A 16,124-nucleotide genomic window follows, 5' to 3' on the forward strand; every position below is an offset into this window, starting at 1 on the left:
GGAGCTTTCCTGGGGACAGAGAGGGGTCCTTTATCTCCACCTGGAGAAATCGAAGCCCAGAAAGTACCAGTCCCACTCACATGGCCAAATAAATGTCAGAGCTGACACTCATCATACACCCCCCCAATTCCTAGGCCAGAGCTCTCGATTGAGATCAGTGACCCCTGTCCCCCAAAACACTGTATCTGCAATCCTAACAAGACGGCCTCCTAACTGACTCAGAGCCCAGGACTCGGAAGGGACAGCTCCACACCATTCCACTGAGCAACAACTTGGTAGGGCCTAGCGGCTGGTGAGACATCTTTCCAAGGGAGGGAGCCCCCACTGTAACCTGGCTCCTCTCTGAGCTCCGTGCACCCGGACAAGTCCCCACCCTCTTGGTTTCTCAGTCCCTCATCTGTAAAACAGAGATCATGTTGCCCACCTCCCAGGGCCCAGAAAGTGCAGGTCCAGGCTGCCACGTGGCATGTGTGCAGGAAGGTCATGCCCACTTGTGTTTGGGAAATGCCCCCATTCTATATCAAGAAAGTGGTCGATCAAGGCTCTGAGCAGTCCTGCAGGAAGGAAGCCTATTGAATTATTTCAACCAGTGATTCCTAACCTCGATCCTCTGGAACTGGTTTTTTTGTTTGTTTGTTTGTTTGTTTGGGTTTTTTGGGTTTTTTTTTTTGGTTTTTTTTTTTTTTTTGCACTATTAAAATCCTGCCTTGGAGGCACCTGGATGGCTCAGTTGGTGAAGGTCTGCCTTCAGCTCTGGTCATGATCTCAGGGTCCTGGGATCAAGCCCCATGTCAGGCTCAGTGGGGCATCTGCTTCTGCCTCTGCACCCCCCCCCCACACCCCTCACCCGCAGTGCTCCCTCTCTCTCAAAAAAATAATAGAATATTTAAAAATAATAAAATAAAATAAAATTCTGCCTTGGAGAACATCACTAGAGCCCTGCCTGTCTAAGGGGTCCTCATGGAAAGTCCCTGAATCTGAGCTTCACATCTCCAGCAGAGGGAGGCTGGGGCAGTGTGTGGAACTGAGTGGGAGGAGAGGCCTAGGGGTAGGCCCCAGCTCCCGAGGGCTAGACACAGGGGCAGACACTAGGCCAACACTGCCAGCCAAGAACCGGTCCTTGGAGCAAACAAGGAATCCAGCGTGCACCCCCATACTGAAGGGCAGGAATCAATAGGTAGTACAGTGCTGAAGTGGCCTGCCTGGACCCCTGGACGCCTGAGGGAGAGACGCCCAGGGGGCCTGCTCATTGTCTGGGCACCAGAACATGTGGGAACCACTGGTCACAGCCCCTCAACCACTCAAGCTGAACCAAGCATGTCTCCACTCACTAGAGACCTGGTTCTTGTCCTATTCGGGGTCACAGACCCCTCTGAGAATGTCACCATCCCCAACTCACCTCTCACAATTAGACGTAAATAAAAATTAGGGCCAGATTTGGCTCCCATTCAAAACCGACATCCATGGGATCCCTGGGTGGCACAGCGGTTTGGCACCTGCCTTTGGCCCGGGGCCCAATCCTGGAGACCCAGGATCGACTCCCACGTCAGGCTCCCTGCATGGAGCCTGCTTCTCCCTCTGCCTGTGTCTCTGCCTCTCTGTCTCTCTGTGTGACTATCATGAATAAATAAAATCTTAAAAAAAAAAAAAGAAAAGAAAAGAAAAGAAAAGAAAAGAAAAGAAAAGAAAACAAACCTTTAAAAAAAAAACAAAAAAAAAAAAAGACAAAACCGACATCCATCCCTCGGCCCAAGAGAGTGACGTGAATGACGAATTCACGGAAGAAGCCAAGAAACCATCCTGTCCAAAGGGCTAATGCCCCCACCAGGCCCCAGGGCACAGCTCCTAATGGCTCACTGTTCTCATGGTTCTTCCAGGGTGAAGGTGCTGGAAGGAGCTCTCCTGGGCCTGCCCAGGTTGGGCTGGTGTGGCTTCAGCTTGGTCACAGCCGACTGACCAGCTGACTGACCCCAGGCTCCTGGCGGAGGAGGCCACTCCTCGGAAGCACCGAGCCTTCCTCTGCCGGGAGCAGCCAGGACTGGCACAGAGCAGAGCCTCAGTCCTAACTCCAGAGTCAGACGCTAAGCTGCTTATTATTTGAATTTAAATTAGCATAATGACTTCAAGAGGCCCTATTACTCCAGACACAGAAAATGAAATTAGTGAGCAGAGACCACTGCAATTGTATGCTAATCTCATCCTCTGGCTGAGGAAGGTCGGGGAGGGAGGGCACCAGATCCCCGAGCTGAGTCTAAGCCCATGGCTCTCATCGCAGTCTGGGGTTACTGGCAGGGAAAGGACAGAGCCAGGCTGGGGGATAAGCCCCCACACAGCCCGCCCCCCAAAGAGAGGAAGATGTGCTGGGGTTGGAAAGACACAGCTGGGACCCCTTCACTCTCCCACATCCCCACCCCACCCCCCACTGCCCCACAAAGGCAGGCAGTGCAGGTGGTGGGAATTGTGCAGTGCGATGATGCAAGGTTCACAGGTTCAAATCCTGGCCTGGCCCCTTACAAGCTATGTCACCTCAAACCATAAAGATAATGGGCAAAAGTCTATGGAGCCCTTTTCTCTGACAGACTCTGCTGACTGCTTTATGTGCATCACCCACTGAATCCCTTCATAAAATCAAGATAATCATCCCCATTCTCAAAGGATTGTGGCAAGAATTAGATATGCTAATATTTATGAAAATGACCAGCTTGGTATTTGACAGAAGGTGACATGCAATAATGTTCTTTACAAAAATGCATTCATGGGGTGCCTGGGTGGCTCAGTCGGCGAAGCATCTGCCTTCAGCTCGGGTCATGATCCCAGGGTCCTGGGATCCAGCCCTGCATTAGGGTCCCTGCTCCATGAGGAGTCTGCTTCTACCTTTCCCTCCCCCCAGCTTGTGCACTCTCTCACTCACTCACTCTCTCAAAAAAAAAATAAAAATTCACTCATTTATTCCGGCATTAACTTCTGTGCTCTTTTATTTAAAATCAAAAGGCCGGCTATGGCACCTGAGAACCCCACAGCAACACTGTTAGGCCATGACTTTGCAATTCCCTTGACACAGTGTCACCTGCGTCAAGCCCCGTTCCCACAGGGCAAGGTGGTCTGCAGGGTCGGGAGCAGAGGTGAACCATCAGCCCCCTCTTCCAGAATTATTCATAATTCTCCAAATGGAAACAGCATGAATGGCAGGCTGGAGTCAAATAATTAAATTGTGGCGTATTTGTACAATGGAATACTCTCTACAACAGCAGAGAGGACAGGTTGTAGCTGCATGGCAACACGGATGAGTCCCCGCACAGGACGCAGAGCCCAAGGTGCCAGATTTCCCAGGATTCCATTTGTTGCCGGTACCGACCCAGGCAAGAGCACCTGGGCGACAGAGCAGGGACATAGCCAGCTCTGGGTGAGGTCTGGAGGGGCAGGAGGGGCTTCCTTGGGCTCCGACGGTTTCCTTCCTGATCTGGGAACTGAGGCCCCAAGTGCATTCACTTTGTGGACAGGCATCACGCTGTGCTCTTAAAGCATGTGCATTTTTGTTTTATGAAATCTGGTTAAAAAAATAGTCTACTAGGCATCCCAGGGGGTGGGGGGAAGCATCCTGCAGACAGTGGTCCAGGTCATGGTCAGGATGGACAGAGAAGAGGACCTGGCAGAGAAGACAGAACGAAGCAGGAATGGAGCAGGCCCGGTGATGCCGGTGGGAACCAGAAGCCACAGAAGCAGATGCTGCCGGGACCAGAGAAGAGGACTGAGGACCTGCCTTTGGGTCTGGCAACACGAAGCTCACTTGGTTAGAGCATTCTGGAGGTGAAGAAGGGACAAAAGCAGACTGTAGCCGGTTGCCAAGAAGGGAGAGGTGAAGAAAGAGGACAGGACCTGATGAATCCAGCTTTCCAGGCTCAGCTCAATGCTGCCGCCTCCAGGAAGCCTTCCCTATGGCCTCTTCCTTTTGAAGCCACTTCACTTTACAGTCACTTAAAGCTGTCCTTGCCCTGTGACCTGGGCACCTCCCTGAGAGGGGATTGTCCTCTGTTACCCCTGCACCCTGGCACCCTGCGGACACTCCAGAAATCTGAGCTCCTGTCTCATCTCTCAGATCACAGAAGAAAACTCTGAGAGCTCCCCCAAGCTTTGTTCTCCCGCGCAGTGAACCATTCCTCCCCAACCAATTACTGTTTGTGTATTGCTGTGAGCAGATTATTAGTATAATGATGAGCTAATATTGCATTAATGTGGTTGTTAAATTATTTGTATTGTCATAGTCATTAGCTTGCTGATGACAATTTTGTTTCAATTTCAGCTAGCTCCTTGCGCATTCTGTCAAAACTCCCCAAAACAATGGAATTCAGAACCACATTTCATAGCAGAATGAATGTCAAATTTATAGAATTTATGGAACTCTGGCCTGCAGTGACCGCCCTCCACCATGAGAAAAAACAAGGCCAACCTCCCCAACTCCCACATGCAGAGCCAGTTCTCTGGCTCCCCACCCCCAACCCTCTCTAGATGCCCAGGGCCTCAGGGCAAGAACTGGGTGGGACTCCTCTGCCCCTCGCAGGGCTCAAGACAATGCCCTACGCACAGCATGGCTGCGCTCAGAGTGGCAGAAAAGCAGCACAGATCTATAGGAAGTAATGACCCAGACCCTGGCAGGAGTTTTTTTTGGTACCCAGGAGGGACAGCTTAGCTAATGCAGAGCTCTCCCCAGCTCATACCATGACCCCCGCCCTAGTCCAGGCTGCAAGGCTGGTGAAAAGCCCGGGTTAATGGCATTCATCTGGCTTTTCATAACTGGGGCTTCGCAATCTTTGTGCTTGAACTAAACACAAACAACGACACTGCTGATGGGTGAAACTGGCTTGTTGTCTGCCAGGAGCCTCCTGAGACAGTGTTTACCCCTCCTCTGACCCAACTCAGGAACCTCACTACTGTGCCAGAACTAGAGCACAGATTGACTTTTTTTTTTTTTAATAAATTTTTTTTTCAATTTTTATTTATTTATGATAGTCACAGAGAGAGAGAGAGAGAGGCAGAGACAGGCAGAGGGAGAAGCGGGCTCCATGCACCGGCAGCCCGACGTGGGATTCGATCCCGGGTCTCCAGGATCGCGCCCTGGGCCAAAGGCAGGCGCTAAACCGCTGCGCCACCCAGGGATCCCAGCACAGATTGACTTTACAGGGAAGACTCACATTAGCCAAGCTCACATGCCTGATGTATAAAACCAGGAGCCATGTTTTCTGGTTTTGTTTTAAAGATTTTATTTATTTATTTGAGAGAGAGAGAGAATAAGCAGGGAGAGTGGCAGAGGGAGAGGGAGAAACAGACTCCTCGCGGAGCAGGGAGCCTGATGTGAGGCTCAATCCCAGGGCCCTAGGATCATGACCTGAGCTGAAGGCAGACGTGTAACCGCCTGTGACTCACCCAGGTGCCCTAGAAGCCATGGTTTTCATGGACAATGAGCAGCTGAGCTGTGACAAGGACTGGACTATTTTCTCCCACCCCTACCCCCGCAGAGATGCAGTCTTGCCTTCCTCCACCACCCTCTCTCTGACAGGATCACAGGGCTTTGGCATCCCGAGGCACCAGGCACTGTACCCTCGCCTCTGAGGCCTCTCGGAGTGGCTCCCCTCGCCTGCTCCCTGCAGTGGTGAGACTGTCCTGGCCCCCAGCTGCTGAAGCTCAGATCCCACCTCCCATCACTGCAGCCAATCCTCCTGACTCCTACTGCAACCTCTCCCCTTGGGGCTTTGGGGAAAAATCCCAGCACAGACAACAGATTGAGCTCATAAACTCCCCTCATTTCAATTTTGCTTTTTATGGAATTCTAGAATCCACAGCAGTCCCTTTCTCGTAGTGAGAGCTCCCCGAATCATTACTGGGGGAATGGATGAGTGAGCTGGCCTGGCTCCTGCACCTCCATTCTCTCTTCCTGAAGGTAAGCGCTTCCCTGGGCAGCAAACAGACCCTGGGGGCTTGAGGACTCATGTATGCCTACTCCCAGAGCAAACGCAGCTGGCTCCTGCCACCTTGGACCTTGCTGGACTACCTTTTCCTGGCTCACAGCAGTCACTCCTCTCCCGTTAGGGCTTATAGGCCTGGAAGCTGTTCTCTCTTTAAGAAGACTGTGCAGGTCTCTGTTCCATTATAAACTGACTTGAAATTTAGCTTTGAGAGTAGTTATATTTCCAAAATCTAGAGGGGCTCCTTGGGGTGCCGTCAGGGTCTACCCATAGACCCAGGCAGGCTCTGGCCACAACTGCCAAGTCCTCGGAGAGCAGTGGGGGGGGGGGGGGGGCGGTGAGCTTTGGAGTCAGGTGACTGAGTGTAGGAGATTGCCTGTGTGACTTTGAACAAGTTGAACAACCTCTCTGGGCTCAGCTTGCTTATCTTTAATGCACAGTCTATGTTGCGAGAACCTGGTAACATAATTATACCTCGCTGGGGGCACGATGGTGGTCACATAATCCTGGCTCGGCACCACCACTCCTGCAGCTGGGGGATTCTGGCTCTGGGAGAGCTCTTTGCAGTGTCTTTGGGGAAATCCTATATGCTAGAGAGGACAGGAAAGAAGAGGGCAGGCGTCACCCCGGCCAGGACTAATGGCTCAGGGCTCAGTGGCAGCTACTGGGCCTCACCCTCACTTTCCAGTAAGGAAACAACAGCCTGGCAGTAAAGGCTGGAGCTGGGGACACACGGTTCGGGTTGAGTCTAGCCTGTGTCCTCTGCACTCCATGGAGTGGGCTGCCCTGCAGGGCTGACCAGCTGGATGGACAGAGGAACTGGTACCTTCTGTCTGCAGACCACAGACACGAGAAATCACGGCACAGGAGGTCTCACAGGAGGCTGCAATTTAACACATGACACGCAGATACGCAAAATATTTAGCTTATTTATTTCTCTCTAATTTATTTTGCCATTTTCACAAGTCTCCACCCCATCAGAGACTATAAGCTTGACATTTTAAAGAAAGCCCATCGGGGCAGCCCGGGTGGCTCAGCAGTTTAGCGCCATCTTCGGCCCAGGGCGTGATCCTGGAGACCAGGGATCGAGTCCCACATCGGGCTCCCTGCATACAGCCTCCTTCTCTGGCTGTGTCTTTGCCAATCTGTGTGTGTGTGTGTGTGTGTGTGTCATGAATAAATAAATAAAATCTTAGAAAGAAAGAAAGAAAGAAAGAAAGAAAGAAAGAAAGAAAGAAAGAAAGAAAGAAAGAAAGAAAAGAAAGCCCATCGGATGGGGCCTTATAGCTTGAACACAGCACAGGAGCTGGAAACTCCCACTTCTCCTTCCTGAAGCCAGTGCAAAGACAGCCACGTGCAGAAGATAAACCATGACTCTTGCCTCACACTGTACACGAAAATTAACTAAAAAATGGATCATGAACTTAAATGTAAGAGCTAAAACTACAGAGCTTCTAGAAGAAAACACAGGAGAAACCCTCCTGATCTTATAGTTGTTGGGAAGGATCTCCTAGACAGGGCACACAAAAACACTAATTGTAAAAGGAAAAAAAAAAAAAAACCAGTACGTTGGACTTCACTGAAATGAAAAATCTTTGTTTTCAAGATTTTCCCTGGAGAAAATGAGGAGGAAAGGCATAGACTGTAGAAAACATTTACAAGTCATATTTTCAAATCTAACAAAGGACTTGTATCCAGAAAATATAAATAACCCTCACAACCTAATAAGACAAAGTATTTGTTGTGTGTGTGTGTGTTTTTTAATTTTATTTTTTTTTAACTCCTGACCCTGAGACCATGACCTGAGCTGAAATCAAGAGTCGCATGCATGGGTGCCTAGGGGCTCAGTTGGTGAAGTGTCTGCCTTCAGCTCAGGTCATGATCTCAGGGTCCTGGGATCAAGCCCCGAGTTGGGTTCCCTGCTCAGCAGGGAGCCTGCTTCCCCCTCTCCCTCTGCCCCTTCCCCACTCATGTTCTCTCTCTCGAATGAATACTTTTTTTTTAATTTAAAAAAAAAGAGTTGGATACTTCCCCAGCTGAGCCTCCTAGGCGCCCCAAGACAAAGGATTTGAATAGACAGTCAACCAAAGAAGATACACATATGAAAAATAAGCACATGCAAAAAGGCTCAATGTCACCAATCAGTGAAATGTAAATTAAAACTCCAGGACTGGACACCTGCTAGGAGGGTTAAAACTTAAAAGACAGGGCACATGAGGATGTGAAGCATCTAGAACACTCCTGTTGCTCTCATGTGCTCATGGATGTGTACAATGGATCATCACCTAGAAAATGGTTTGGGAATTTCTTAAGAAGTGAAATAACCAAACAAAAAAAAGTGAAACATACACACACACACTCTCTCTCTCACCAGCCCCTCTGCTCGTCGGTATTTATCGGAGAGGAATGAAACCCTACGTCCCTAAAAGACTTCCATATGAATGTTCATAGCAGCTTTATTCATAAGAACCAAAAAGGGGAAAAACTCGAATGTCCACTAATAGCTGGATGGATAAGTAAACACGGCGCGTCCACAATATGGAACACTACACAGCAATGAACAGGGACGGACCCTGGTTACATGCAACAGGATGGATTTCAAAATAATTCCAAGTGAAAGAAGCCAGACAAATGAAAAGATATGCTAGAAGCCTCCATTTAGATTAATTTCTAGAAAATGCAAACTAATCTATAAGCAGAAAGCAGTTCAGGAGTGGCCTGAGGACAGGGTTAGGGGAAGGAGGAGCCCAAGGGAGAAATCACAAAGGGGTGAGAGCAAACCTGGAGTGATGTAGATGTTCATTAGCTTGATTGTTGTGATGGTTTTATGGGCGCATAAAGCTTATTAAACAGCACAGGTTAAACGTGCACAGATTATTGTATGTCATTTATACCATAATAAAGCTGGGAAAAAGGAAAAAGAAATCACTCTGGAATAACAAGGAGAAAATCCTAATAAAATCCAAAAGGTAGCAACGACGTAAAACATTCTATAATTATAATCATGGTGTAATTATATGAAAAATAAATGACAAAATCTAGGGGGAGACGTCTACCATCTTGAGGCAGAAAAAGTCTTCAACTTACGAGTCGAAGAAATGGCTCAAACCCAAACTTCTGCAGAAGGTCTAGAAATAATCCCACCACATGTGAGATTCTACAGGACTCAGCTACACAAATCAGGGAAAATCCAGAGTCTTAAAAACTTACATTAAAATAAACAGAAAAAAAAAATTAAAAAAAAATAAAAAAAATAAAAAGAATAAAATAAAAAATAAACAGAACCCAGGGATGCCTGGGTGGCTCAGCGGTTTAGCACCTGCCTTCGGCTCAGGGTGTGATCCTGGAGTCCCGGGATCGAGTCCCACATCGGGCTCCCTGTGCGGAGCCTGCTTCTCCCTCTGCCTGTGTCTCTGCCCCTCTCTCTCTCTCTCTCTCCTCTCTGTGTCTCTCATGAATAAATAAATAAGATCTTTAAAAATTAATTAATTAATTAAACAGAACCCCCCAGAAGAGGAAATCACTTATGTTCCAAAGTAGGAAGTCAGAAAAAAGAAAAAAACAACCTAAGAAATGGATAGAACATGCATAAAGGTCAAAGTAAGGGATCTGAAAACCAGCCCCTGGGCATCTCCTCACTCTTCTAGTACACCCCTCCCTCCACCCAGGCTCAGAGTGGGTGGCCTCCCCACCAGCCCTCCTCCCTCCCCTTCTGGGCTCACCAGGTACCCCTCAGGGCCTGCTCCACCCTACTTCACCCCAGCTCTCCTGCCTTCCAAGCCTGGCTCACTTGGGGAGGTGGAGGCCTGGAGGAGGGTGATGAGTACACACCTGGGGGCAGGGTGGGGGGTGTGAGCACACACCTGGGGGCAGGGGTGGGGACGGAACACACACCTGGGGGCAGGGTGGGGGTGTGAGCACACACCTGGGGGCAGGGATAGGGGGCTGAGCACACACCTAGAGGCAGGGTGCAGGGGGAAGAGCACACACCTTAGGGCAGGGCTGTGGGGATGAGCCTCACATGGAGGTGGGGCGGGGTGGGATCTGCTCAGGGCTGCCAGGTGTGGGTTGCCAGGCCTCCAGAGGAAAGTGCTTCTCATGCACTGGCTGAATGAACAGACCACCAAGAAGAGGCTGGGATGGAAGGCAGACACGAAGGCCACTCCCATCCCTTCCCAAAGCAGTGGTCCCCAGTTAGCAGGATGCTAGGATTGCCAGGGGGCCTCAAACTTGCCAAGGCCCAAGCCCCTCCCCCGGGTACCCAGATTTAATCTGGGCATCTCTCTCAACCTTGGTCAGCTAGTTGCAAGAACCAGGAGCAACAAGGCAGAGGAGCCCAGGATGCAGGAGGGAAAATGTTGTGGAAGCTTGTCTGGAGTTCAAACCCCATCCCTGCCTGTCACCAGCTCTGTGACCTCAGACCAATACCTTGATCCCCCTGAGCCTCCTCAAATATGGTAAGGGTACCTCCTGGAAGGTAAACGGGGATCAGGGATGACGTAAGTGGCTCTTCAGCTCAGCACGGCTACCTAGGAGAGTGACAAACGGGCGCTGTCACCACTGCCCACCCCCCCCCCCAGCCACGCTGATTCCTCCGAGCCAACAGCTCTAGAACCACCTGTCACATCTGGAGGTTCTAGTGTGAGCCAGGTGGGGAGAGGCTGGCCTTGGAGACAGGGCTGCCTGGATCCACAGTCCCAGCTTCCATGAAACTATTCTGGGTCCAATTCAGCATGCCTGGCTCCTGGCTCAATGGGCTTTGTCCCAAAGATGTAATTTCTATTTTGATTCCACGTGACATTTAATGAAATGACTTTCAGACACCACGCAGCATGTCTGAGTTATGAAAGCACAGCTTCTGGATCCCCACCTCGACACAATCACTAGCCCCCTTTGTGGCTTCAGGGGCCGCCCCAAGTCTCCTGAAGGGGGTACACGGAGCCCGCAGATCCAAGGTGCAGCGCATAGCCCTGGGGGCCCAAGGCCTGCCCCGATGGAAGCCCCCTTGCCCCACCCCACCCCCGTCTGCCCCAGGCCTGGCACTCCCATCCCACCTGGACAGTGACAGCAGCCTCTGCCCGGGCTTCCTCTCTCCAATCCAGTGCTGCTTTTCCAACTTCAGATCAAAAAACACTCAGGGAGACGGGAAATCAGTGCAGAGGGTTGCAAACAGCATTTTTAGAAAAACAAATGAAACAGAACAGAACAGAAAATGCTGGAATGTACTGCACAGGGTTAGAGGGATTGTGCCCTGGCACTGTACACAGGTCTCTTGCAAAATGAAAGCCTTGACAGGACGCAGCTCTAATCCACTGCCTCTGACCTCTCGGAAATGCACATCCGATCTGTTAGTCCTCCACTAAAACTCACTGAGGACTCAGGGACAGGGTTCAGATCCCTCAGCATGACACTGGCAGCCCCCAAGACCTGGTCCCACCAACCCTTACCAAGCCCCCCTCCCCAAAAGAGAGCAAGGCCAGCCGACTGAGAGGACTGGCCAGCCCAACTGGGTGAGCATGGTGATGTCACTGGGGCCGTCTCCTAGGTGATCCCACGCCACCTGCTGACCTCCTCTGGGCTGGGATGATTTCCTAGATTCTATAGAAGCAAAGGTATAAATATTTCTGGAAGCCTTCTGTTCCAAAGGAAGTAGAAGCCCCACAATTTCTCAACAACTTGGCTATTAAAAATAGGAATTCCACCTACGCGCTGAACAGTTTGTCGGGGATCACTGGAGGGGCAGAGTCATGAGGTCGCTCACGTGTTTGGGGCCGTGGAAGCTGCCGGGCTCAGAAGCTAAATGCTGCAAGGACGCAGGCAGCCGCATGCAGCTGGAGCCCGAGCTCCAAGGCCCCCCAAATCTCTAGAACCGCAGGGATGCCAAATGGTACTCTGCCAGCAGCTCCATAAACCTCATTTCCCGCCAGATCATGCAAACATCTGGACAAGCACAGGTCCCAGAGAAACTTGCAAAAGAAATAAATCGTGCATTAGCGAGTAGATGCGAGACCTCGCCTCTGACCTGGGGAGCACCCAACGAGGTGCCTGGGGCGCTGGCTGCCGACTCTGGCTTCTCTGAGTCCTCAGAAGGGAGCACAGCCCAGCTCCGAGCCAGGGACAAGTATGCCCCAAGGATTCCACCTTCGGGTCGGGCTCCGGGCCCGGAAAGCCTGAGCATCTGGAGTACGGGACTGTCTCCAGAAGGCCCTGTGAGGGGGCGGCAGCGGCAGGACGGACAGAATGGTCAGTTAGCACCGCGGCCACTCGCAGGTTAGCCAGATGGACAGGGGAGAGGATGAGGAGCTGGCGGTGAGCCCCACGTACCAACTATCCCCTCTGGGGCCAGAGGCTCCAAAGCATCATTTCGCTCTCTGGTTTGGTTTTGTTTTGTTTTTTAAGATTTTATGTATTTGAGAGAGAGAGAAAGAGAGCGCACAAGTGGGAGGAGGGGCAGAGGGAGAGGGACAAGCAGACTTCCGCTGAGCACAGAGCCTGACGTGGGGCTCGATCCCAGGACCCCCAGGATCATGACCTGAGCCAAAGGCAGATGCTCCACTGACCGGGCCACCCAGGCACCCACATTACCTCTTTCAGTCCCCACTGCTGTGACCCTCCTGCTGTCGTGGCGGGGACAGCAGCCTCCCCCAGGTCAGTTACCCACTGGCTCCCACATTCACTCATTCACTCAGTAAACATTTATTTGAGAGAATCCAGAGTGCTGTGCCCGTGTCAGGGGCTGGCTGAAGATACTGTGGGGACAGTAGATCCCGTCCCTGGCCTCGGGGGGCTCACAACCCGCAGGGTGGGAGGAGCGTCAGCAAAGTGGAAGACAGGTGCATTCTACACAGCAGACTCTCAGGGCGGGTACATCGCGGGCCATGGGGGCACATCTGGGGAGGTGCCCAGGCTGAGCCCAGATGGCACAGAACTTGGACAGGTAGCCAGGTCCAGGCAGGGGGCGGGAGTCGCAGAAGCAGTGTGTCTGGAGCCCCGAGGCTCAGGGAGGGTCCGGGCACGGCTGGCAAGGTGAAGCCAGCAAGGCACCTGGGCTAGTGCAGGATGAGGCCTTCACCTTGAGGAGCAGGGGCGCCCTGAGGGCTTTAGCACCCAATATGCTCTCTGCAAGATCATTCTAGGCGCTGTGTGGATAACGGACCAGGGGAAGACAGAGCAGGAGCGGGCAGCCTGACCGGAGTGTGGCCATACCCCAAGCGAGGTGGCCTTGGGGATCTCCAGTGCTCCAGTCATTGCACTAGAGGGCAACTGGGAGTGGATCAGCAGGTGGTACTGGGCATGGGGAGGGGGGTGCAGAAGGGAGGGTGCGAGGCTCCCCCTCCTGACCATACAGGAAATAGCACAGCCCACACCTGGATCTGTCCCCCAGCTCCTAGGGGCCAGAGTGCCATTTGCCAGACAGAAGGCCAGCATATTTGGGGTGCATTTGGGGCAGTGTCGGCAGGGCGCCCAAGCGAAGATGTCTAGTTGAATGTTCGGTCTGGAACTCAAAACCCACGTTGAGCTCCACAGACAGGGGTGAAGAGGCCCCAGGAGAAAACCCTGCAGGTGCAGAGGACGGCAGAGTGCGTACAGCAGAAGGCGAAGACTGAAAAGGGGCCATTGGAGGGGTAGGTATAGGATCACGGGGACCGGGAGGGGGGGGGTGTTGCTGAAGGGTGGCCACGGCCACAAGGGGGCGGCACGATGGACATAAAGGTTCAGAGCAACTCTGGAACCAGCCTGCCCTGCTGCCAGGCTCAAGCACCAGTTCCTCCCCTTAACTGGCTGTGTGACCCTGGGCAAGCACTCAGCCTCTCTGTGCCTTTGGTCCCTCAATCGTGAAGGGACTTTGTGAGGAGTGAATGAGTCAGTATATGAAAAGGCCTTAGAACAGCCCACGACAGCGCCTCATAGCAAAGGTCTCAGCCTCTCGGGACCAGAACACAGGGTAGTGGTGAGACGGGGAGGAAGCAGAGCTAAGGTGTGAGAGGACATGGGTAGGTGGTAGTAGCTGCAGAGACGGAACAGGATGGGAAAGGGTGTCCGTCCCCTCCCAAGGATGCATCACAGGAGGGATAGAGAAGCCCAGATGTGGGGTCCGAGCGCCCAGCACCCTGTGCCCTGCACCCCTGCCTGGTTGTGGCAGTGCTGGCTGACTGGTGCAAATGCCGACCCTACCCGCCCATCACCTGCGTCCTCTCCTCCAGATAAAACCGCTTGGCCCCAAAAAGAGTTCACCCAAGAAGAGTTCACCCTTCCAGGACCCTGGAGCCTCTGACTCCTCTGTCACACGCAGGCAACCCCTGATCTGATCCCGCTGGCTGTCTTTCCAACCCAGAACTCGCCTGCCTGCCACCTCCACTACTGCCCCTCACCACCCTGCAAGTCTCCAGCACCTCTGACCTGGACAACTGCGACAGGCTGGGAGCAAGGCTCCTGCTTCCCCTGGGGCACGCCCACTGACACTCGACCTATGGAAACAAGAGTGTGCCTTTGAAAAGGTTAAGACTGATCCCAAACCTCCCACGCTTCTCATTCCACTCAGAATGAAATCCAAACTCTTTACCGGGGCCTACAAGGCCCCACCAGACCCACTGTACACACACACACTGCCACCCCCATCCCTTACTCTGCTCTGGCCACACAAAAAAACAAAAGCATCCGTGCCGCAGGGCTTTTGCACTAGCAACGCCAATGCCAAAAACAAGCTTTCCTCTGCTAACCATGCGGTTTGTCCCCCACTTCCTCCTCCAGTTCCTCGGAGCTCTTCCTCCACTACCCACATGAAAGAGCATGACCCCTTTGCCTGTCACCGCCTCCTCCCTACTTCCATTTCCTTCCCCCGACTTACCGCACATCAGTTAGTTGGCTGGTTTCCCAGGTCCCCCGGGCTGCACAATCTCCACGAGGGCCTGCGCTTCACCTGCTTTGTGTTTCGTTGTCTCCCTGGCACCTGAGCAGAGCAGACACGTAGTAGGGCTCTCAGTCAACACAGGTGAGTTAACGGCCTCTCCACCCCACGCCTCACCCCTCCTCCCAATTGTTTTGTGTCTTGTGGGCGCTACTTTCTGGCCCTGGAACAGCAGTCCTCTCGCCCACCCCTCCCCTCTTTCCTTCCCAACAAGAACAGGTCGGGACCTGCTCTCAACCCCCTCCCTCCTCCCTAGACCCAATCCCACCCTTCTCTTCACCCAATCTCTGGGACGTTGGGACACAGGACCCTTCATCGCCTGCTCTCTCGACTCCAAGACCAGGCCTCAGACACCAGGCTCCCAGACACAAGCAGCCACCACCTATGCTGAGAGCTGAGGCCTCTGTGGTGGGAACCAGGATGCAAAAGGAGGAGATGGTCCTGCCCCCGGGTTGACAGCCTCCCGGGGGCGGGGGCGGTCACCTCAACAGAAGGGACGTCATCCCAGCACAGCCTAACTCTCCGCCCGAGGTCCTGGCTCTGCCACCCGCAGACTTCAGCCCTGGGCCCTGGAGAAAGTCTCCTGAGCAGCAGGGCGGGGACGTAGCTGGGTGCGCTGGGCTCCAGGGCCCAAGGCTTTCTGACCTGAAAGGGGGGGCTTCAGAGCTGGCCCCCCGGGAACTGGCTCCGGGTTCCCTGAGCTCCAACCAGAGGCACCCGCAGAGGAGTGGGCGCACGCGTGAGTCACCAGCAGGCCCTGCGAGTGGCCATGACGTCTGCGTGATTCAGCCGGCACACTGCAGGGCACTTCCGGTGACAGCTCCGGGGCGGGCCCAGCCCTCCAGGCTCTGGGGTGGTGGGTGGGGGGGGGGGGGGCACCAGCCATCTGCCCGGGGACGTACCGCCTTAGTTGCCACAACCGCTCTTCAATATTTATTACAGGAAAATTAAAACAGGAAAACAGAACAGAGAGAAAAACTGCTGTCACTCCCACCTCCCTGTTTTCCTTTCTCCATTTGCGATACCTCCTGTCTTTACCCGTATGTACCCAGATTTTTATGCCATCGTAACCACGGTACACGTATAATTTACGTGCTGCTATTTCCATCCCCCCCTCTCCTGCGAGCTGCTCTCCGCGGGGCTGCATGGCCTTCATTTATTTACCACCCATAGTGACCGGTTTCGCACTCCCTGGTAGAGATACTCCCTAATTCGTTCACCTGTTCTCCTTCTGCTCAGCGTTCAGATTATTTCCA

General features: G+C 52.8%; 1 long non-coding RNA gene across 2 annotated transcripts in view; it reads right to left on the bottom strand.

Annotated features, from left to right (window-relative positions):
* LOC121491375 overlaps positions 1-15,921 on the bottom strand; it is a 28,160-nt gene extending 12,239 nt beyond the window's left edge. The window contains exons 1-3 of one of the 2 annotated variants that reach the window (XR_005987948.1): positions 15,514-15,921; positions 14,809-14,910; positions 14,361-14,428 (exon numbers count right to left, since the gene is read on the bottom strand). This is a non-coding gene — a long non-coding RNA (uncharacterized LOC121491375). Of the gene's footprint in view, positions 1-13,868; positions 14,429-14,808; positions 14,911-15,513 lie in introns of those variants that run through there. The other variant, XR_005987947.1, reaches the window with a different exon arrangement.
* Between the last annotated feature and the right edge of the window lie 203 nt (positions 15,922-16,124).

This window comes from Vulpes lagopus, chromosome 5, assembly GCF_018345385.1.
Source record: "Vulpes lagopus strain Blue_001 chromosome 5, ASM1834538v1, whole genome shotgun sequence".
NCBI lineage: Eukaryota > Metazoa > Chordata > Mammalia > Carnivora > Canidae > Vulpes > Vulpes lagopus.